Raw genomic sequence first — 22,438 nt, forward strand, 5'->3', positions numbered from 1 at the left:
ACCACCTGACCAATATCCGTCATGGAGGATCGGTAACTTTGGTCCTTGATCCAATCATCGACGGATTCCATCTCACCTGAGTCCTTATGATGGCGGCAGCAGTCATAACCTGCTCTATCAGGACACCATCTGCAAAATGGGTATCGATCCGTCTAGAATCAAGCCCACAAAAACTACCTTTAAAGGAGTAATACCTAGCATAGAGTCCCGCTGCTCAGGCTCAATAACGTTGGAAGTTGTCTTCAGCTCGCCCGACAACTTCCACAGTGAAGACTTGATCTTCGATATCGTACCCTTCCAAAGTGGCTATCACGCACTGCTTGGACGGACCGCTTTTGCTCGATTCAATGTGGTGCCGCACTATGCTTATCTAAAGCTCAAGATGCCTGGTCCATGCAGTGTTATTATAGTCAACGAAAACACAAAACGCTCCCTCCGCATAGAGGAGCACACTACAGCTCTCGCAGCCGAAGTACAGAGTGGCCCACTTAAGCCGCACACCTCGTCGGTGATCAAGCCGTCGGACTTTGTTAAAAGAGTCCGGTCAATCCCGCAAGCTAGTGGCTCAGTACATCCAGAGCTAGACTAGCAGTTCCGCATCCGTCGATCGCTGCGCACACCTGCGGAATTCGTACCGTGCATGCATCATTACACACTCAAAATACCTTGGACATCGGCGGAGTCACAATACAGGAAGATCTATAGTACGGCTCGACCCTATATGATCTTCCACCTTTTTTTGCTTACTTTTTTACCACAGGTGCATTCGACCCCATGTATCCTACGGACTTACAAGGACTCACGCCGAGCCCGGTTCCGTACAGCAAACAGCAGAAGACCATTTCCTTCAAGGAACCCCTCTCAACAGGACGAAAGCGGCGCAGACATGCGGCAGGACATCCAAAGGACTCTTCGGACCAAACCTTATTTAAAAGGACCTGTACTGAGCTTTTCTCCTTGTTATTAGACCCCCGGCATGTAAAATGGTTTTGGTGCTTATGTTACACTCTGTAAGGTCACGTCTTGACGTATCAATCAGATTCTAGTAGTGACAATTTTTTCGGTATCAACGTTATTTATAAAACTGTAGTCCGTCTCTCCAGTTGTCACACATTCCTCGACACCCATTGCCAAGGGCTCTATACGGCCAGTTATGAGCCATTAAAGAAAGCCCGAATAGCTTTGTAGCACACTTCAGCGCCCCGAGCTTGGCATTATATGTGTCGGCTCCGAATCATGTCTTTGGTCAATATTTGGGTTGCCTGACTCCTGTGTTTGCTACCTTATGTTCCGTTTTGTCGGCTAGGGTAGTAAAGGGAGAACAACTGCGATTGGGTATCTGGTTCATCTGGTCAAGCACCTCAGTAGAGAAAGCTGAAAACTGACTGTCATGATGCGGCGAGAGCTGGTTAGCCGTTCGGTGACTTACTAAATCTTTAAGGATTTTTCTGTTTTAAACAAAGGACTGTTTTTCCCAGTCATACACGTAACGCATCGACATTTGGATAGTCACATACGTAGCAGGGGCTATTTTATAGCCCCATCGCCAAACTCCTATGGCTAAGTGAGAGCGGTAAAGCCGTATAGTCCGATTGACTGGTTCGACGCACTAACACCTCCATCACGGACCAAGACGTTGGGTCAAGAGTGTTAATGTGCCATTCTGAACACCCCCGTAGCATCTACATGGGGGTCGAAGCCGACGACTAGAAAACTCTCAGGCATTCAAAAAACGGTCGCACAGAAGGAAATCAATTTTAGATAATGGTGCAAATATATTACAAAGCCTTAATATCTATAATACACACGATCGGGTCATTCGGATACATTCATTCGAATATGATGTCCTTTGAGCATTGAACCTTTATCAAACAAGCACCCTCTAGGATGTTGTTTAAATAATGTTCCGGTGTGCGGTGGTCTTTGCCTTCGGAAGGACCCTCCACCACGACAATGACGACCTTCATCTTGGCCCAGTGCACCTTCTATGCACAACGACCATTTGATAGCCTCAATGCGGGGCACGACGTCGACGAGTTGCCGCACTAGGCCAAAATAAGAGCTCGGAACGGATTCGGCCGGCCACAGCTGGAGTATAACCTCCTTCATGGTCACTCCGGACATCTTGTGTAGCTCGGCCACGCCATCTAGTCGTTCAGCAGCGTCGAACGCTCAACCAGAATAGCTTCTCTATCGCATGCCCCTCCTAGGCCCGATGAAGAAGATAGCGGCGGGTAAGGCATTCTTTATGCAAAGCAAGAACATAAAAGTAAATTATCTGTTACTTACCCGAATCTGGAGCTCTCCAGGAGCGTTCGCCGATCTGCCCTGTAGTGTGTCTGATGTTGCCGCGTTCTACCGAGCCGAGGAGGGGAGCTCGACGGAAAAGGTGTTCTGGTCTCAGTATGCTGAGGCCGAACATCCGGTGCCCCTGAGCGACCAGCTGAAGCAGCTGGTCGAGCTCCAAAAGGTCGCCGAACAGGCCATGAAGGGCCTCATAGTTCGGATGTGGCCTAGGGAAGCCATGCCTGGGAGCTACTTCGGTCTGGTGCGGCAGCTGGTGGACGCGTGTCCGTGGATTGAGGTCATCAAGCGCTCCGTCTGCATTGAAGGTGCCCGTCGGGCCCTCACTCGTGCTAAAGTGCACTGGGGCAAGCTGGACGCGGAGAAGCTTTTGACGGACGCGCCACCGCCGGGCAAGGAGCATCGCACGTCCGAGATGTATTATAAGAGCATCCTGAAGGGTGCCCGCCTTATAGCGGATGAATGCTCCAAAGATGCAATTTTTGAGTAGACTCGCATCTGTTATCCTGTACGCTGAAAACTTTGTTCATATGCGTTAAGCAACACTTTGTTAATTTAAAATATTACCTTTTGTGCGGTCGTTTATCAAATCTGAGAGATGCAAGTCATTGGCTTCTACCCCCATGCCAGGAGTGCTGTGGTGTTCGGGATAAACCTGAGCGCTCTTGTTCCCATTCTTGGGTCCATCTAGGGAGGCGCTCAGCAAAACGAACCAGGCCATCGGACTTATAATGCTTTATCACTCTCACTTAGCCATAGAATTCTATAATTATAAATTTCGGCGAAGCCCCTAGTATTCGGAAGACCAAGTTCGGGGCGCTATCCACGCCTAGGCCAGATAAATCCGGCTCCTCGCTCTAAGCGGCATAAGTCTTTAAGTACTCGAAAAACCTCGCGAACAGCGACCAGTCTCTCGCACTATCATGACGGTCAGTTTTAGCTTTCTCTACTGAGGTGTTAACATAGCTCAACTGGGGCACAATCGCAGTAGTTCTCCCAGTGCTACCTTAGCCAACATTGCGGAACATAAGGTACCAAAACATGGGAGCCGGGCAAACCCAACTATTGACCCAAGACATGATTCGGAGCTGATGCATATAATGCTATAAGTTCGGGGTGCCGCACTCGTGAGAGTGTTCGGTCTTCTCACACCATGTTATGGGGTGCTTAAGCCCCTGGTGTATTGTCCGTACCAAAGTGTACGGTTGCATAATGTCATGACTGAACATATTTGTATATATATAAAAAAGATGAATACAATAATAGATAAGAGCTATATATTGTTTATTAAAAAAGGGGCTGCTATGAAAGCAGAACGATACAAATAGTGTGATAAGCAAGAGATGGGATTATTTGACATGTCCCCCTCCAGGGGCAAGCTGCGGGACTTTAAGTAAAACAGGTATTAAGCTCGTTATAGAGACCACCTGGACATTTGATGCGGCTTATTCTCTCCCTGGTTGTTGCATCGTGTGTTCGGCGAGTGTATTGCCGGACAGGCCTTCCGAATAGTTGGGTCCTGAAAGTATGTAAAAAAGAAACGGCGGAATAGGGAGCCCCTTAGTGCGGTTGAGCCGCATTCTGGGCGTGCCGTAGTTGTGCCCCTCCCCTTATGCCCATGGTATTTCTAAAGCATAATTATGTACGCGTGGTACCGATATCACCATCTGGGGAGTTCTGGGGTTGGGGCCGCACTGCTATGCTTGCTCGGAACGTGCCAGCTGGCTTTGTTGTAGGTTACTTCGGGATCGCTTGACGTTGTCGGGACGTTTAACACCTGGATTGGAGAATTGCCTTGAGAGGCTACTCTGTACTTCTGCCGCCAGGGCTGCCGTGTGCTCCTCCGTTTGCAGAGAGCGTTTGGTGTTTCCATTTACCGTGATGACTCCGCGAGGGCCTGGCATCTTGAGATTGATATATGCGTAGTGCGGTACCGCATTGAATTTTGCAAATGCGGTACGTCCGAGCTGGGCGTGATAGCCACTGCGGAATGGGACTATGTCGAAGATTAACTCTTCGCTTCGGAAATTATCCAGGGATCCGAAGACCACTTCGAGTGTAACTGAGCCTGTACAGCTGGCTTCTACACCTGGTATGACGCCTTTAAAGGTTGTCTTTGTGGGTTTAATCCTTGAGGGATCGATACCCATTTTTTGCACTGTATCCTGATAAAGCAGGTTTAGGCTGCTGCCGCCGTCCATGAGGACTCTGGTGAGGTGAAATCCGTCAATGATTGGGTCTAGGACCAACGCGGCGAATCCGCCGTGACGGATGCTACTGGGGTGGTCCCTTCGATCTAAAGTGATCGGGCAGGAGGACCATGGGTTGAACTTTGGGGCGACTGGCTCCAACGCATAGACGTCCTTGAGAGCATGCTTCCGCTCCCTTTTGGGTATGTGGGTTGCGTATATCATGTTCACCGTCCGCACTTGCGGGGGGGATCCCTTCTGTCCTCTGTTGTTCGGCGGCCGGGGCTCCTCCTCGTCATCGCTACGCAGCCCCTTGTCTCTGGTTTCGGCACTTAACTTGCCTGCCTGCTTGAACACCCAACAATCCCTGTTGGTGTGGTTGGATGGTTGTTCGGGGGTGCCGTGTGTCTGGGACGAGCGATCGAGTATCCGTTCTAAGCTGGATGGGCCCGGAGGGTTTCTTTTGAATGGCTTCTTCCGCTGACCAGGCTTAGAGCCTCTGTATCCGGCATTGACTGTCGTATCCTCAGTATTGTTGCCTTTAATGCGGCGCTTGTGCTTGTTGTGACGTGACCTGCCATTGTTGTCCTTGGTGTCCGAATTGTCAGGGCTCTTGGTTATGTTATTGCTACGAGCTAGCCAGCTGTCTTTGCCCGCGCAGAACCGGGTCATGAGTGTCGTGAGGGCTGCCATAAATTTCGGCTTTTCCTGTCCTAGGTCCCGGGCAAGCCATTCATCTCGGACGTTGTGCCTGAAGGCCGCAAGGGCCTCGGCGTCTGGACAGATCAACTATTTGATTTTTCTTGGTTAGGAACCGTGTCCAGAATTGCCTGGCCGATTCCTCTGGCTGCTGGATTATGTGGCTTAGGCCATCGGCGTCTGGTGGTCGCACATAAGTGCCCTGGAAGTTGTCAAGTAATGCGGATTCCAGGTCCTCCTAGCAACTAATTGACTCTGCTGGCAGGTTGTTAAACCACTGTCGAGCTGGTCCTTTCAGCTTGAGCGGGAGGTATTTGATGGCGTGTAGATCGTCACCACAGGCCATGTGGATATGAAGGAGATAATCCTCGATCCATACCTTGGGATCAGTTTTGCCATCGTATGATTCGATGTTTACGGGTTTAAAACCCTCGGGGATTTGATGATCCATTACTTCGTCTATGAAGCATAGTGGGTGTGCGGCGCCCCTGTACTAGGCTATATCGCGACGCAGCTCGGATGAGCTTGGTCTGTTGCATTCGGCCTGACCGTATTTATCATATCCGGTGTGACGGTTATTGTCACGTGATGTGGGGCGCCCACGCGATCCGTAGATCGGTCTTGTCTGCCTTTCCCTATCCTCCAATATGTCTCGCAGGTCTGTTGCGTTTCCCCGTGCTCTGGTATTCTTAGAGCGGCGCCAGGGTGCGGCTTGGATTGAGGGCCGAAGGGCCTCTCTGTCGCGGCCACGGGGTGGCCGATCGGGCGCATCGTACGCTGGTGATGTAGGTTTAGTTTCTTCCTCCTCTAGTTGGGGTAGCAGCCTGCGCTTTGGGTGACTCTTGGAGGGGCGTTCGAGTTTATACTCTTCGGCCGCCAGGACTTCAGTCCATCTGTCGGCTAGCAGGTCTTGGTCAGCTCTAAGCTGCTGCTGTTTTTTCTTGAGGTTGCTTGCCATGGCCATAAGCCTGCGTTTGAAACGCTCTTGTTCGATGGGATCCTCTGGCACGACGAATTCGTCGTCGTCGAGGCTTGCCTCGTCTTCGGAGGGAGGCATATAATTGTCGTCCTCGACCTCTCTGTCGGCCGCTCTCTCATGAGGGCTGGCTCCTTCGTCCTCCCGTGCTAAATCCTGCTGGAGGGGGATGTCTTCGGCACTGTCCGGGGTGTTGACGTCTCCGGTGTCGGATTCGCCATTCTTGCTCTGGCGGGATTTAGAGTGGCGCCGCTGACGTCGGCACTTGGGTTGCTTTTTGGAGGGGTCGTCCTCTGCTTTTTCATCGCCATCCCCATCTTTGGGGGTGTCCACCATGTATATGTCATATGATGAGGTGGCCTTCAAGTGCCCTATAGGTGCTGGTTCTTTGGTCGTCTCCTTCATCGGCGTCCATACCGTCGATGTCTTCGGAGTCGAAGTCGAGCATGTCGGTTAGATCGTCGACAGTGGCTACAAAGTGGGTGGTGGGTGGGTTTCGAATTTCTTCGTCGTCCGCATCCCAACCCTGCTGACCATAGTCCGGCCAGGGCTCTCCTAACAAAGAGAGAGACTTTAGGGAGTTCAGGATATCGCCAAAGGGCGAGTGCTGAAAGACGTCCGCGGCGGTGAACTCCATGATCGGAGCCCAATCGGGTTCGATCGGAAGGGGTGCGAAAGATTCGGAGTCCGGAACGAAGTCCGGCACCTTGGAGTCACGGGCCTTGCAAAGGACTAGGCTGGTATTCGGCTCTATCACCGTAGAGATTGCGGCTCCTAGGGCGTCCGACCGTCCATCCCCGACTAGCGCAGTCGGATCCGAGCTAATGATCGGAGCGGACACCTGAGCGGCACTCCGGGCGCTGTCCGGCGGCAGAGTTAGATCATGCCCATCGGGACAGTGCGGCACGCTCGGCCGTGGCTCGAATCCGTCGAATATCAAGTCCCCGCGGATGTCGGCCGTGTAATTTAAGCTTCCAAACCTGACCTGACGGCCAGGGGCGTAGCTTTCGATCTGCTCCAGATGGCCAAGCGAGTTGGCCCGCAGTGCAAAGCCGCCAAATACGAAGATCTGGCCGAGGAGAAAAGTCTCACCCTTGACCGTGTCGTGGTTGATGATTGAAGAAGCCATCGGGCCTAAAGGTGACGACACAGAGGAACTCTCAATGAAAGCGCCAATGTCGGTGTCAAAACCAGCGGTCTCGGGTAGGGGGTCCCGAACTGTGCGTCTAGGCGGATTGTAACAGGAGACAAGGGACACGATGTTTTTACCCAGGTTCGGGCCCTCTTGGTGGAGTTAAAACCCTACTCCTACTTGATTAATATTGATGATATGGGTAGTACAAGAGTTGATCTACCACGAGATCAGAGAGGCTAAACCCTAGAAGCTAGCCTATGGTATGATTGTTGTTCGTCCTACGGACTAAACTCTCCGGTTTATATAGACACCGGAGAGGGCTAGGGTTACACAGAGTCGGTTACAATGGGAGGAGATCTTCATATCGTATCACCAAGCTTGCCTTCCATGCCAAGGAAAGTCCCATCCGGACACGGGACGAAGTCTTCAATCTTGTATCTTCATAGTCCAGGAGTCCGGCCAAAGGTCATAGTCCGGCCATCCGGACACCCCCTAATCCAGGACTCCCTCAGTAGCCCCTGAACCAGGCTTCAATGACGACGAGTCCGACGCGCAAGTTGTCTTTGGCATTGCAAGGCGGGTTCCTCCTCCGAATACTTCATAGAAGATGTTTGAACACAAGGATAGTGTCCGGCTCTGCAAAAATAAGTTCCACATACCGCCGCAGAGAGAATAATTTCTGCACAAATCTAATCTACTGACGTATTCCGCAGTGTGTTTAGCGACGCGGTTTCCTTGGCACGTCTTGTCAAAGTAGAGATCGTGTCCCCTTATTCCGGGATCCTCATCAATACGGGCGTGGGTAACCCAACCGCGCCATTAACCGCGGCGCTTGGGAGATAAGCAAGTTTCATTAGGCCGTTGGGGGCTCGTAGTTTCGGCCGCCCATATAAGGGGATAAGGATCTACCCTTTCCATTTATGCCTTCTTCCTCCTTTGCTTATCCGTCCCTGCGTGCTCGAGCTCCAACGCCCAAGTCCGCACTTCCCACCTCAACCTACTCCAATCATGTCCGGAGCGGGAGGTAGATGGATGGCCTCCTCCGTCACGGAGGGGCAAATCAAAAAGTTGAGGAAGGCCGGATACTTGTCTGACGACATCGCGCACCGGCTTCCAGATGTGGGGCAACTCATCCCCACCCCCAGGCCCCATGAGAGGGTTGTTTTTCTTCCCCATTTCCTCTGCGGACTTGGTTTTCCTCTTCACCCGTTCGTCCGGGGGCTCATGTTCTACTATGGCCTGGACTTCCACGATCTGGCCCTGAACTTCATCCTCAACATCTCGGCGTTTATCGTCGTGTGCGAGGCCTTCCTCTGCATCCAGCCCCACTTTGGCTTATGGCTGAAGACTTTTAATGTCAAGCCAAAAGTAGTGGGCGGCCGCCAAGCGGAGTGCGGAGGTGCCATGGTGGGTCGGATGGCCAACATCCTATGGCTCGAGGGCTCCTTTGTGGAGACAATAAAAGGGTGGCAATCGGGGTGGTTCTACATCACCGAGCTGCACGACCCCAAATGGGAAGCGGCCCCCGAATTCCGATCTGGCTTTCCCACACGGCTCACCTCCTGGAAAGAGATGGGCCTAACGTGGGGAGATTCGGAAGAGCTGACTGGACTCCAAACCTGCGTCAAAAAGCTGGTGAGCAAGAATCTCAAACTCGTCAACATAGTCCAGGTCATGCTTATCCACCGGGTCCTCCCATGCCAACAACGGGCCTTCAAATTGTGGGAGTTTGATCTGGCATAGCACCAAACCTTGAGCGGGCTCTTCGACACCACGCACGAAGATGCCTGGAAGGTTCTGTTCAAGGGCGCCGAGGCCCCCGCATCCACTATCGAAGATCGCGGATTCAGCTCGCGGCGCCAGGCCAACGAGGTAAGCTATTCTACCCTTTACGGGACTCTTGTCTTTCATAGTCTGACTCTATGCGGGATCTAAACTCCCCTACCTTTGACAGGACTGGCTGAAGAAATCCGGGCAGGTTATCCGCCCAGCTCCTCTACCAGAAGACCCAGCGGACGCCCGATTGACAGGGCTGCTGGTTCCGGCACCTCACGTGGTGTCGGAGAAGAAGGCCAAGAAGAAGGCCACGGGGACTCGAAAGAGCTCCCGGCGCCTGGTGGTGTCCGATTCATCGCCCGACAACCCCGAAGCACCCTCCGCCTCTGAAGACGAGGAGGAGGAAGAAGAAGAAGCCTCTCCCCCTCCAACGGGGGGAGGAAAGAAAAGAAAGGCCGCCCCAACTGGGGAGGCCGGAGGGTCCAAGAAGGGGAAGACCCTTCTGCCGGACTACGCCTCCGATGCCGAAGACGGCGGGGAGGAATGGCCATCCAGGGTCAAGCCCCTGGCAAAATCGTAAGTGTCCGGTTACCCGAATGACTTATGGCGCTCCTCTATTATTCGGTAGCTTCTGACGCCGAATTTAATTATGCAGTCCGCCCAGAGCTCAGCTCGGCGATTCATCGAGCGGCTCCCTGAATTCGTCGGATGTGGACAGCGCTTCACTTCCGACGGCCTCCTCCCCTCTCCCTGCGGACGACGCTGAGGTGGAGTCCCAAAAGGGACCGAACCAGGAGGAGGTGGTCCCGGAGGCGCCTCAAGGCGACCTCCCGGACTCCAGGCCCAAAGGGATCTAAGTCCGGCCCCGGGCCAGACACTACTCCGGAACCATCAACGGTTTTGGAGTCCGACAGGCGGCGCCTTCAGAAGAAGGGCAAGCCTACAACGTCGGTGACCTCCGTCCATCCGGAGGCGCCAGACAATTTGCTGGAGGTGCTTAACGGCGCCTCCATCGACGAGGAACACCACACTGTTATGAGTGCGGTGATTCAGAAGGTTTAGTCTGCCAAGAGCGGGCTGACAGAAGCCTATACAAGTCTGTTAACAGGCTTTGAGGTATGTGTTTAAAACATATAAAAATGTTACCGCATAGACAGTAGCCCTTGATGCTCAGTTTGGTGTTCGGAAAGAAAAGCCGAGCTGAGGATCTAAAAAGGTATACGCAGGAGTCTAACATAAATATGTCAATATGGGAATGCAGGTTGCGCTGCTGACCTCTGCCGCACTGACTGCGGAGGTCAATGCATTGAAGGAGAGCCTCGAGCGGTCCGAGAACAAGCTCGGCCGTGCCAAGAAGCAGCTCGAGGACAAGGAGGGTATGTAATACCGCATGTAAATGTATATAGAAATACTTGGTTGCAAATAATTACAGGACCAACATAAATGATGCAGGGGCCACGGCCGAGGTGGCGACCCTGAAGGAAGCGATGTCCAAGGCAGAAAATAGTGTGGCCTTGGAGTGCACCGAGCGAGAGAAGCAGGAGGCGCGGTTGGCGGAGGTGCGGTAAGAGCTCCAGGCTCTCGTGGAAAAACACGAGAGTTTGGAGCGTGACTCAAAGACTCGAGAGTCCGAGCTCGCCTTGGCTCTTGAGAGTGCCAAGACCGCTAAGGCCGAAGCCCAGATGGCCCTCTAGGAGATCGAGGCGATGAAGAAGATAGCGGCGGGTAAGGCATTCTTTATGCAAAGCAAGAACATAAAAGTAAATTATCTATTACTTACCCGAATCTGGAGCTCTCCAGGAGCGTTCGCCGATCTACCCCGTAGTGCGTCTGATGCTGCCGCGTTCTACCGAGCCGAGGAGGGCAGCTCGACGGAAAAGGTGTTCTGGTCTCAGTATGCTGAGGCCGAACATCCGGTGCCCCTGAGCGACCAGCTGAAGCAGCTGGTCGAGCGCCACAAGGTCGCCGAACAGGCCATGAAGGGCCTCATAGTTCGGCTGTGGCCTAGGGAAGCCATGCCTGGGAGCTACTTCGGTCTGGTGCAGTGGCTGGTGGACGCGTATCCGTGGATTGAGGTCATCAAGCGCTCCGTCTGCATTGAAGGTGCCCGTCGGGCCCTCGCCCGTGCTAAAGTGCACTGGGGCAAGCTGGACGCGGAGAAGCTTTTGTCGGACGCGCCACCGCCGGGCAAGGAGCATCGCACGCCCGAGATGTATTATAAGAGTGTCCTGAAGGGTGCCCGCCTTATAGCGGATGAATGCTCCAAAGATGTAATTTTTGAGTAGACTCGCATCTCTTATCCTGTACGCTGAAAACTTTGTTCATATGCGTTAAGCAACGCTTTGTTAATTTAAAATATTACTGAGGGAGTTCCGGACTAGGGGGTGTTCGGATAGCCGAACTATCATCATCGGCCGGACTCCAAGACTATGAAGATAGAAGATTGAAGACTTCGTTCCGTGTCCGGATGGGACTTTCCTTGGTGTGGAAGGCAAGCTTGGCGATACGGATATGTAGATCTCCTACCATTGTAACCGACTTTGTGTAACCCTAGCCCTCTCCGGTGTCTATATAAACCGGATGCCTTTAGTCCATAGGACGAACAACAATCATACCATAGGCTAGCTTCTAGGGTTTAGCCTCCTTGATCTCGTGGTAGATCCACTCTTGTAACACACATCATCAATATTAATCAAGCAGGACGTAGGGTTTTACCTCCATCAAGAGGGCCCGAACCTGGGTAAAACATCGTGTCCCTTGTCTCCTGTTACCATCCGCCTAGACGCACAGTTCGGGACCCCCTACCCGAGATCCGCCGGTTTTGACACCGACATTGGTGCTTTCATTAAGAGTTCCTCTGTGCCGTCACCATCAGGAAGGATGCCTTTTCCCGTCTTTAAAGACGGCACCGTCGTCAAGGGAGCTTTGGCCGCCGACCAAACTATCCGGCTAGGCGGTTTTCTTATGACCGCCTGTTTGGCCACCGCTCCGGCAATGACCTCTCAGGTCATTAAAAGCGATCTTCACGTCAGCTTGGAATTCGCCCAGCAGCTAGATCCGATTGAGCTCTCCTTCGTAAACGAGCTCTTGGATCGCATCGCCGCCCTGGGAGTCGCTACCGACTATGATCAGATTGGGCTTAAAACCGATCTGAGAGAAATTAACTCTCCCGAGGTTACCCACCACGTTGTTGTGGTACAGGAACAATGCGGCGACTCTTCTTCTATGTTAAAAATCAACTATGTCCGGATTCCCGATCCCTCCATGCCGGATTCCCGCGGAGGGACGGACGCTAATCAAATACTGAACCTAAAGTCAGGCATCAGACAAGATTTGTTGGAAAGCGTCCAGCAACCCAAGCTTCCAAATCCGGAAGCTTCTTGGCCTTTGAGCCTCAGATCGGGCGGGGTTCCGAACTTAATTCCACCCGCCCACCCAAACATAAGCGATCTATCTCAAATACGGCAAGAGCCCGATGAAACAGTACATCATTACTGGGCCAGATTCCTCCTGGTCATGAACAAGATAAAGGACTGTCGTGAAGAAAGCGCGATTTCAATCTTTTGCAACAATTGCACGGACAAGGGAATCATAAACGCCATCAGTCGTCACGAAGTTACACGCTTCACCAACCTAGCAACCATTGTACAAAAATACTGCGCGATGGAGAGTGCCTGGAAAACCGAAACTAGGTTTTGGGACAATCCGGCCCTGAATACAACCCTAGTCCAAAATAAAAGGGTGCGTCATACTCAAGCACCTGGGTTAAAAACCAAAAAGCAAAAACCCCCTAAAGGGTACGGAACCGTACTGGAGGGATGGCTCAATGGACCCTGCAAAATCCACAGTACGGAGGGCTCCACTCCAACACATAGCCTTCGAGCATGTTGGATACTAAGGCAGGTGGCCAAAAGTGGCGAAGGCTTTTTAGCCCCGGGCAACCAGCCCAGCAGTACCAGTACGGTATTAACAGTCTTCGAGACTTTCGCATCAAATAACATGCGGAAACGAACAATCCGCAGCCTCGCCGAAGTCTGCCAAGTAGCAACAACAAATCCATGGAGCGACACGACTATCACCTTCAATGCCAGCGACGAACCTAAATTCCGAACAGCTAGAGCACCAGTCGCATTGGTCCTCAGTCCGATAGTGGACGACTTTCGTCTTACCAAAGTACTCGTGGATGGCGGCAGCGGATTAAACCTCATCTACGAGGAAACCCTTCAAAAAATGGAAATTGACTGGAGCCGCATTGAGCGAAGCAGCACAACCTTCAAGGGAATAATCCCTAGTCGAGAAGTACGCTGCACAGGAAAAATCACACTAGATGTAGTGTTCGGCTCGCCGGATAATTACAGGTCCTAAGAGGTCACGTTCCAAGTGGCCCCATTTGGCAGCGGATATCACGCTTTGTTAGGGCGAGAGGCATTCACAATCTTCCAAGCTATACCCCATTACGGGTACATGAAGCTCAAAATTCCAGGACCCAATGGAATAATCACTCTCGCCAGTGATCCAGATATAGCACTCCGCGCTGAAAATAAGACAGCCGCACTGGCCCTAGAGGCATTATCCGAAGCCCTAGCGGCAGAGGAACTAACTGTGCTACGCTCCACGGTGGATAGGGACGATGTGATACTCGATAAGAGGCCCAAGTCCACCTCTTTTAAACCAGCAGATGAAATAGTCAAATTTCAGGTCCATCCAACGGACCCCACAAAGACGGCCTCCATTGGGGCACAATTAAATCCTGATGTAGAAGCCGCACTACGAGAATTCCTCCGGGAAAATTGGGACATTTTTGCCTGGCACCCATGCCAGGAATCCCACGCAGGCTGGCAGAGCACAGCCTAAATATCCTAAAAGGATTCAGGCCAGTCAAACAAGCTCTTCAGCGATTTTCCGAACCCAAAAGACAGGCAATGGGAGAGGAGCTAGCCAAACTCTTAGAAGCCGGATTCATCAGAGATATAAAACATCCGGACTGGCTAGCCAATCTAGTAATGGTACCAAAAAAGGACAAATCCTGGCGCCTCTGCGTCGATTTCAAAGACCTTAACAAGGCCTGTCCAAAGGACCCTTTCCCTCTCCCTCGCATCAACCAAATCATCGATGCTACCGCAGGGCACGATTCGTTGTGCTTCCTCGATGCATACTCCGGATACCATCAAATCAAGATGACGGAAAAAGACCAGGCCGCAACGGCATTCATTACTCCATATGGGCCATTCTACTTCAACACAATGCCCTTCGGACTCAAAAACGCCGGCGCAACATATCAGCGCATGATTTAGACATGTCTGGCTACCCAGATAGGCAAAACAGTGGAGGCATACGTGGACGATGTGGTCGTCAAGACCAAACACGTCGAAACTCTAGTAGACGACTTGAGGGTGACATTCGACAACCTCCGAGCATACGAAATTAAGCTCAACCCAGAAAAATGTGTCTTCGAAGTACCAGCCGGAAAGCTCTTAGGCTTCATTGTATCCGGTAGAGGAATTGAAGCAAACCCAGCCAATATCCGAGCTCTGTCACAATTGGATATTCCAAAAGACCTCAAGCAAATACAAAAACTAACTGGATGCATAGCGGCTCTAAGTCGCTTCATCTCCCGTTTGGGAGAAAAGGCTCTGCCCCTCTATCGCCTCCTCCGGCGCACCGAACACTTCGAATGGACGGATGCTGCCACGGCCGGACTCGAAGAAATAAAGGCCATACTGGCAACAAATCCGGTCCTGGCCGCGCCTAACCTGGCGAACCTATGTTATTATATATCGCAGCAACACATCATGTTGTCAGCGCGGTACTCGTCGTCGAACGAGAAACAGAAGGGCACAGATTCCCTCTTCAAAAACCAGTGTACTACGTATCCACTGTCTTAACTCCATGCAAGTCCCGGTACCCACATTATCAAAAGATAGCGTATGCGGTGTTCATGGCATCCCGAAAGCTGCGACACTACTTTCAAGAGTCTTCCATAACGGTGGCCTCCGAAGTACCTCTCAACGATATTATAAACAATCGCGATGCAACAGGCAGGATTGCAAAATGGGCCATTGAGTTCTTACCATTTGACATAACCTACAAACCACGGTGAGCTATAAAGTCGCAAGTTCTGGCTGACTTCGTCACTGAATGGACCGAAGCCGAACTCCCTAAAGAGTACGGCGCGTACTCCAATTGGATCATGCATTTCGACGGATCCAAAATGTTGGCTGGCTTGGGGGCTGGCGTCGTCTTGACGTCCCCAACTGGAGACACGGTCCAATACGTACTTCAAATAATGTACATGGACTCCAACAACGCAGCCGAATACGAGGCCCTTCTACACGGCCTCCGGATGGCAATCTCCATGGGCATTCAACGCCTAGAGGTGCGCGGGGATTCAAACCTCGCAATATCCCAAGTAAATGAGACTTTGACGCCAAAGATCCGAAAATGGCAGCTTACCGCAACGCCGTCCTAAAAATGTCAGCTCGGTTCGAAGGACTCGAATTCCACCATGTAGCCCGGGATAATAACCAGGCAGCAGACGTGTTGGCACGCATCGGCACAAAACGAGACGCCGTCCCTCCAAACATCTTCCTGGAACGGCTCTTTAAGCCATCCGTATTATCGGAAGAGGAGTCCAGAAATAACAATCCGGAGCCAGCTGCCTCACCCAACTCAGACCACACTGACACAATCGGCGGCTTAGACAATGAAATAACACCTTCAGCCCACGAAATAATGGCAGTAATTGCCCCGTGGACGGAACCATTCCTAGCCTACTTAATCAGGCAGGAACTTCCCGAAGACCAAAATGAGGCCCGCTGCATAGTTCGGCGATCTAAAGCCTACAAGGTCCATGAGGGAGAACTTTATAAAAAAAAGCACAACCGGAGTCCTTCAAAGGTGTATCTCCGAAGAGGAAGGGCAAAATCTCCTGGCTGAAATTCATGCCGGACTCGGCGGGCACCACGCTGCAGCCCGGGCCCTTGTAGGCAAGGCCTTCCGTACAGGATTTTATTGGCCGACAGCCCGGGCAGATGCTCAGGACTTAGTTCAACGATGTGTTGGTTGCCAGCTCTTTGCCAATCAGAGCCACATGCCACCCACCGCCCTCAAAACTATACCCATCACCTGGCCGTTCGCGGTCTGGGGGCTTGACATGGTTGGACCCCTTAAAGGGGGAACCCACAAGCACAAATACTTATTGGTCATGGTGGACAAATTCACCAAATGGATTGAGGCCAAGCCGGTTAAAACGGCAGAATCCGGACCTGTGATAGACTTCATATCCTGGGTAGTACACCGTTTTGGCGTCCCCCACAGCATCATCACCGATAACGGCATGAATTTCACGGCCGACGAGGTTAAACTCTGGTGCAAAAACATGGGCATCAAGCTCGACTACGCTTCAGTCTATCACCCCCAAACTAACGGTCAAGTCGAGCGAGCAAATGGTGTAATCATGAGCGGCATCAAACCCAGACTAGTGTGGTCCCTCAAGGAATCTAACACGCACTGGTAGAGGAGCTACACTCCGTACTCTGGGGGCTGCGGACCACGCCAAACCGAACTACCGGATTCACACCATTTTTCATGGTGTACGGCGCAGAGGCAGTTCTGCCCTGCGATATAATTCATGACTCACCTCGCGTGCGCATGTACGAAGAAAGAGAAGCCAAGTTGGATCGGCAGGACAATTTGGACGCCTTAGAGGAGGAGCGGGACGTGGCAAAAGCTCGTTCCACATTTTATCAGCAGCAGGCTCGAAGATATCAAAGCAGAGAAGTACGGGCCAAAACTTACAACGTTGGCGAACTTGTTCTACGCCTGCCGGACAAGAAAAAGGACAAACTTAAGCCCAAGTGGGAAGGTCCCTTCATCATCGACCAAGTCCTGACCGGCGGAGCATACCGTCTATGCAACGCATCTGACAACCGACTCGAGCCGAACCCATGGAACGCAGCCCGTCTCCGAAGATTCTATGCCTAACGCTGGACTCAGAGTTCGTCTCACTCCTCCGTCCACCTTTTTACATTTTCACTGTCTCTTGTCCCCCTCCTTCTTCCCAATTTTTTTTCAATACCTTTGATAGGCTGATTTGCGCATGGTTCGCACACACTTGATGTGCTCCTAGCACTCATTATACCTGGGGGCTTCTTTAACAGAAGCTTATTTATACGGGCTTCATGCCCAACACATGTGTCATACTTCCGCATGTACCTTTTATTCACCATTATATGCATCGATATGACTTAAGTTTTGGCCAAGCTGGGTTGCCTGACTCCTGTGCTCACCCCTACGTTCCCGATTGTTCGGCTAGGAGGTAAAGGGAGCACCTTTGCGATTGTTACTGTCGGGTCAGCCGGATGTGTACCTCAGACTGGGTGAAGCCGAAAGCTAGCGTTCTTAAGAGAATATTCGGTCGGTGACTGGAAAGATGATTTATTACTTAATTATTTATCTGCCCCCAGATGCTTTTTCTGCTATTTTCGCAGTCCGGACATGCACTTTAGGGCATGTCTCCCAGGGAAAGGAACCCTTAACAGAACTATTCTCCCTGGAAGATGTTTCTTACTAACCATGTAATATAACATAGCTAGTTGGGCACTTGTCTGATAAAGCAATTATGACCCCGACGCCTTGTCTCCATGCATGCCCCTGTTCTTTCATAACCATAAGGGTATTCGGACACACTCGGGACTGTTGGGTCCCGAGGTTGAAGCGAAAAGGTCCGCAAAGACAAACGATCTACAATCCGGCTAGAAGGCATTTTACATGTCATTTTAAATTACATCATCAAACTGACTGATTGTACTCCTCTTCAATCCCATCTAATAGGCTGTCTAATTTACAGTCCTGTTGGGAATATTTCGCGGCCAGCTCTACTTGGCCGCACATCAAGCTCACAGGGATCTCCTTCCCATCAGGCCCCATAGGTCCGATCTCGGCCATGTGGTTTGGGTCAGCCTTCGGGTACTGCGTCTTCACCATGGCCCAGGCCTCCCTGGCGCCTTGACGGCAGGCCGATATCTTCCACAGACGGAGACGTCGCCGTGCTCCCTGAAGCTTCTCAGCAAGCCCCCCAAGGCCCTCAGGTAGGGAGACGGAAGGCCATAAGGCCTGAACGACACCACTCATCGCCTGCCAAACACGTTCGAGCAGTTGCACCAGCTCGGGAAGTTGGTCACCCGTTGAACCGGGCATTTCCTCCGCAGGGCGACCTGTGAGCACACCTAAAGACACATTTCTATCAATCGACTTCCTCGCCGAATTCTTCTTTTCAAAGGAATTTGCTCAAGCACTTACTATAAATGCCGCGACGAAGCCGCTGATTCTCCTTCACGGAGCCAGACAGTTGGGCCCAAACACCTTTCAGCTCTTCTCCTAGCTGGGTGTGGGCATCTTGGAGCTTGTTCCTCTCCTGTTGCACCTTCATAAGCACCCTCTCGCCGGCCTTTAGCTGACGCAGTAGCTGTTGCTTGTCCGGATCTAGTCCGGCGCCCTCTGCAATATTATTGTCAGATTTATGCACACGCCGCACTTTGTTAACTACTTATCTTTTCGAAGTACGCATTACTAGCGGGGGTCTCTATGGCTCCCCCTGTGGCGGCCAGTGCGGCCTCAAGTTGGGCCTTGCACTCTTGGAGCTCCTGGGACAGGTGGGTATTCTTCTCCGTAAGATCCTGCATAATAAATGATCCTTAAATCAGTTATTTTAACTATTTTAAGTCTCGGGGGCTACTAGCATATATAACTATTAAAATTACTTACCCGTATGTCCTTCACATACTGCTCCGTGGATCTGGTTAAACCATCTTGAGCAGCACGGAGGTGCACGTTTCCCGCATCAAAGGCATTCAACGCCTCCGGGGAGAAACACGCGTCACGAAGACCTGTCCGGCGACGCCTGTGGTTCATGGCGCTCTCCACCTCAGACCGGGTGGCGGACAGCCTGTCGGCATCCTCCGTCGGAGGAGCATCCGGCTCTTGCCTTGTGTTCGCCTCCACTTCTGGACCACGCGATGGAGCATGGCTGGCGGAGGCTTGATTGGCAACCTCTCCGGACACTGTCCGGCGAGCGCTCTTTCTCCTGGAAAAAGTTATGAGCATTAATATACCTCCTAGGGATCCTTCCCTTAAAAATAGCGGTGTGCCGTACCGTTGCGGTGACGTTTCTATTTGCGTCGCACTCCTCTTCCGCCTGCAGGGCCGAACTGACCCTTGCTGGTAAGCCGCCGCAGGTTCGGCTTCCCGCCTCAAAGGCACCTCCTGCGATGCACCATCAGTATAGGATGTCAGAATTGAGCATGGATCAAATGATGGTGTCAAGACCTCGGTCGTAGTCACCTGGGAGGCCGGAAACAAACCAGGGTAGTCAGCCGTAGTGGCGACTAGGGCATTGTCCATGCTAAGTTGGTGGAACACCCCGTCGATCAGCTCCACCTTTATGTCTGGATCCTCTTCGGAGGCCAGATCAAGGGATCGTTCCGGATCCTCGGGCTGTGGAGTTAGGCTTTGTATGCCCTCCACGTCCCGGTGCAGCTCCTGCGTCGAAATCACGAAGTAAGATACTTGACTTTGGAAGTATGGATCGGGTAGATAAACGTCCGCTTACCCAGCTCCGAGGGTTATTCATGGAGAATCCATTCAATGGATTCGTGCGGAGGAAGTCCTCCTCCTCCCCCTTGTACAAGCCGGACAGGATCTTTGCCAGATCGGCCGCCGAGCCCGGCCCTCTGCGGCCATGACGGGTGGCGTCATCTTCCCCGTTGAAATCCCACATAGGGTGGCCCCTATATTGGAGTGGCTGCACCCCTCGCATAATGCATGTGGCCATGATTCCAATCATGGTCAATCCGAAATGGGCCAGTAACCTAGTCCGGCCCATCAGATAATGGACGCTCCCATCATCCTCCCGTTGAGGGCTCCGTGGGCGCCAACTCAGGCGTTTCTTCAAGGGAGCATTGCTGAACTCTGGGAGGCCGATCCGAACTGGGTCCGGCAGAGGGGCGTCCTCCATGTAGAACCATTTCGAAGGCCAGTCTTCGGACGCCTTCTTCGGGGTGCCGGATAGATATCCAGTCCCGGCGATGCGCCATATTTCGGCTCCGCCCACTTGATATATCGACCCCTCATAAGAACAGGGTACGAGGCAAAACAATCTCTTCCACAGCGCAAAATGGGGCTCGATGCCCAGGAACAGCTCGCAAAGAGCTACAAAGCCCGCGATGTGCAAAATGGAGGCAGGTGTGAGGTGGTGAAGCTGGAGTCCGTAGAACTCCAGGAGCCCCCGGAGAAACGGATGTATGGGAAATCCGAGTCCCCTTATTAGATAAGGGACAAAGCATACCTGCTCTCCTTTGGAAGGGTTGGGGACGCTCTCCGCCTGCTTTCCACCCCTGAAGGTGGCCAGTCCGGCTTGAACCGGAACCATGAAAGCTGGGGGAAGATATCCCTCGGTTTGGAGCGCCACTAGCTCGCTGTGGGGAACTGAGCATCTCCCCCAATCTCCTGGCTTAGGACTAGGAGCGCGAGAGGAGGAGCCGCGTCGACTATCCATGATAGAATGGATTTTTGTCAGAAGCGCTTTGATGAGAACTTGCGGATGGAGGATGGTGTGAGCTGGATCTAGATCCTCGCCTCTCTTATAGGCGGCTCATTCGCACGACTAGGGGGTAAAATGTAAAAATACCGTAGCTTTTCGCATTCATATGACACGTGTAAGAAGGCCATTATTGGGCGTAGAAGCCAAGGAGTGCAACATTTATAAGGAAGCCGGACACTATTCGACAGGAACATGAAGTTTCAAGGAGAACCCGCCTTGCAACGCCGAAGACAATATACGCGTCGGACTCGTCGTCGCTGAAGCCTGGTTCGGGGGCTACTGAGGGAGTTCCGGACTAGGGGGTGTCCGGATAGCCGAACTATCATCATCGGCCGGACACCAAGACTATGAAGATAGAAGATTGAAGACTTCGTCCCGTGTCCGGATGGGACTTTCCTTGGCGTGGAAGGCAAGCTTGGCGATACGGATATGTAGATCTCCTACCATTGTAACCGACTTTGTGTAACCCTAGCCCTCTCCGGTGTCTATATAAACCGGATGGCTTTAGTCCATAGGATGAACAACAATCATACCATAGGCTAGCTTCTAGGGTTTAGCCTCCTTGATCTCGTGGTAGATCCACTCTTGTAACACACATCATCAATATTAATCAAGCAGGACGTAGGGTTTTACCTCCATCAAGAGGGCCCGAACCTGGGTAAAACATCGTGTCCCTTGTCTCCTGTTACCATCCGCCTAGACGCACAGTTCGGGACCCCCTACCCGAGATCCGCTGGTTTTGACACCGACAATTACCTTTTGTGCGGCCGTTTATCAAATCTGAGAGATGCAAGTCGTTGGCTTCTACCCCCATGCCACGAGTGCTGGGGTGTTCGGGATAAACCAAAGCGCTCTTGTTCCCATTCTTGGGTCCATCTAGGGAGGCGCTCAGCACAACGAACCAGGCCATCAGACTTATAATGCTTTATCACTCTCACTTAGCCATAGAATTCTATAATTTTAAATTTCGGCGAAGCCCCTAGTATTCGGAAGACCAAGTTTGGGGCGCTATCCACGCCTAGGCCAGATAAATCTGGCTCCTCGCTCTAAGAGGCATAAGTCTTTAAGGACTCGAAAAACCTCGTGAACAGCGACCGGTCTCTCGCACTATCATGACGGTCAGTTTTAGCTTTCTCTACTGAGGTGTTAACCCAGCTCAACTAGGGCACAATCGCAGTAGTTCTCCCAGCGCTACCTTAGCCAACATTCCGGAACGTAAGGTACCAAAACATGGGAGCCGGGCAAACCCAACTATTGACCCAAGACATGATTCGGAGCCGATGCATATAATGCTATAAGTTCGGGGTGCCGCACTCGTGAGAGTGTTCGGTCTTCTCACACCATGTTATGGGGTGCTTAAGCCCCTGGTGTATTGGCCGTACCAAAGTGTACGGTTGCATAATGTCATGACTGAACATATTTGTATATATAAAAAAAAGATGAATACAATAATAGATAAGAGCTATATATTGTTTATTAAAAAAGGGGCTGCTATGAAAGCAGAATGATACAAATAGTTCGATAAGCAAGAGATGGGATTATTTGACATGTCCCCCTCCAGGGGCAAGCTGCGTGACTTTAAGTAAAATAGGTATTAAGCTCGTTATAGAGACCACCTGGACATTTGACGAGGCTTGTTCTCTCCCTGGCTGTTGCATCGTGTGTTCGGCGAGTGTATTGCCGGATAGGCCTTCCGAATAGTTGGGTCCTGAAAGTATGTAAAAAAGAAACGGCGGAATAGGGAGCCCCTTAGTGCGTTT

This window comes from Triticum dicoccoides, chromosome 2B (assembly GCF_002162155.2).
Source record: "Triticum dicoccoides isolate Atlit2015 ecotype Zavitan chromosome 2B, WEW_v2.0, whole genome shotgun sequence".
NCBI lineage: Eukaryota > Viridiplantae > Streptophyta > Magnoliopsida > Poales > Poaceae > Triticum > Triticum dicoccoides.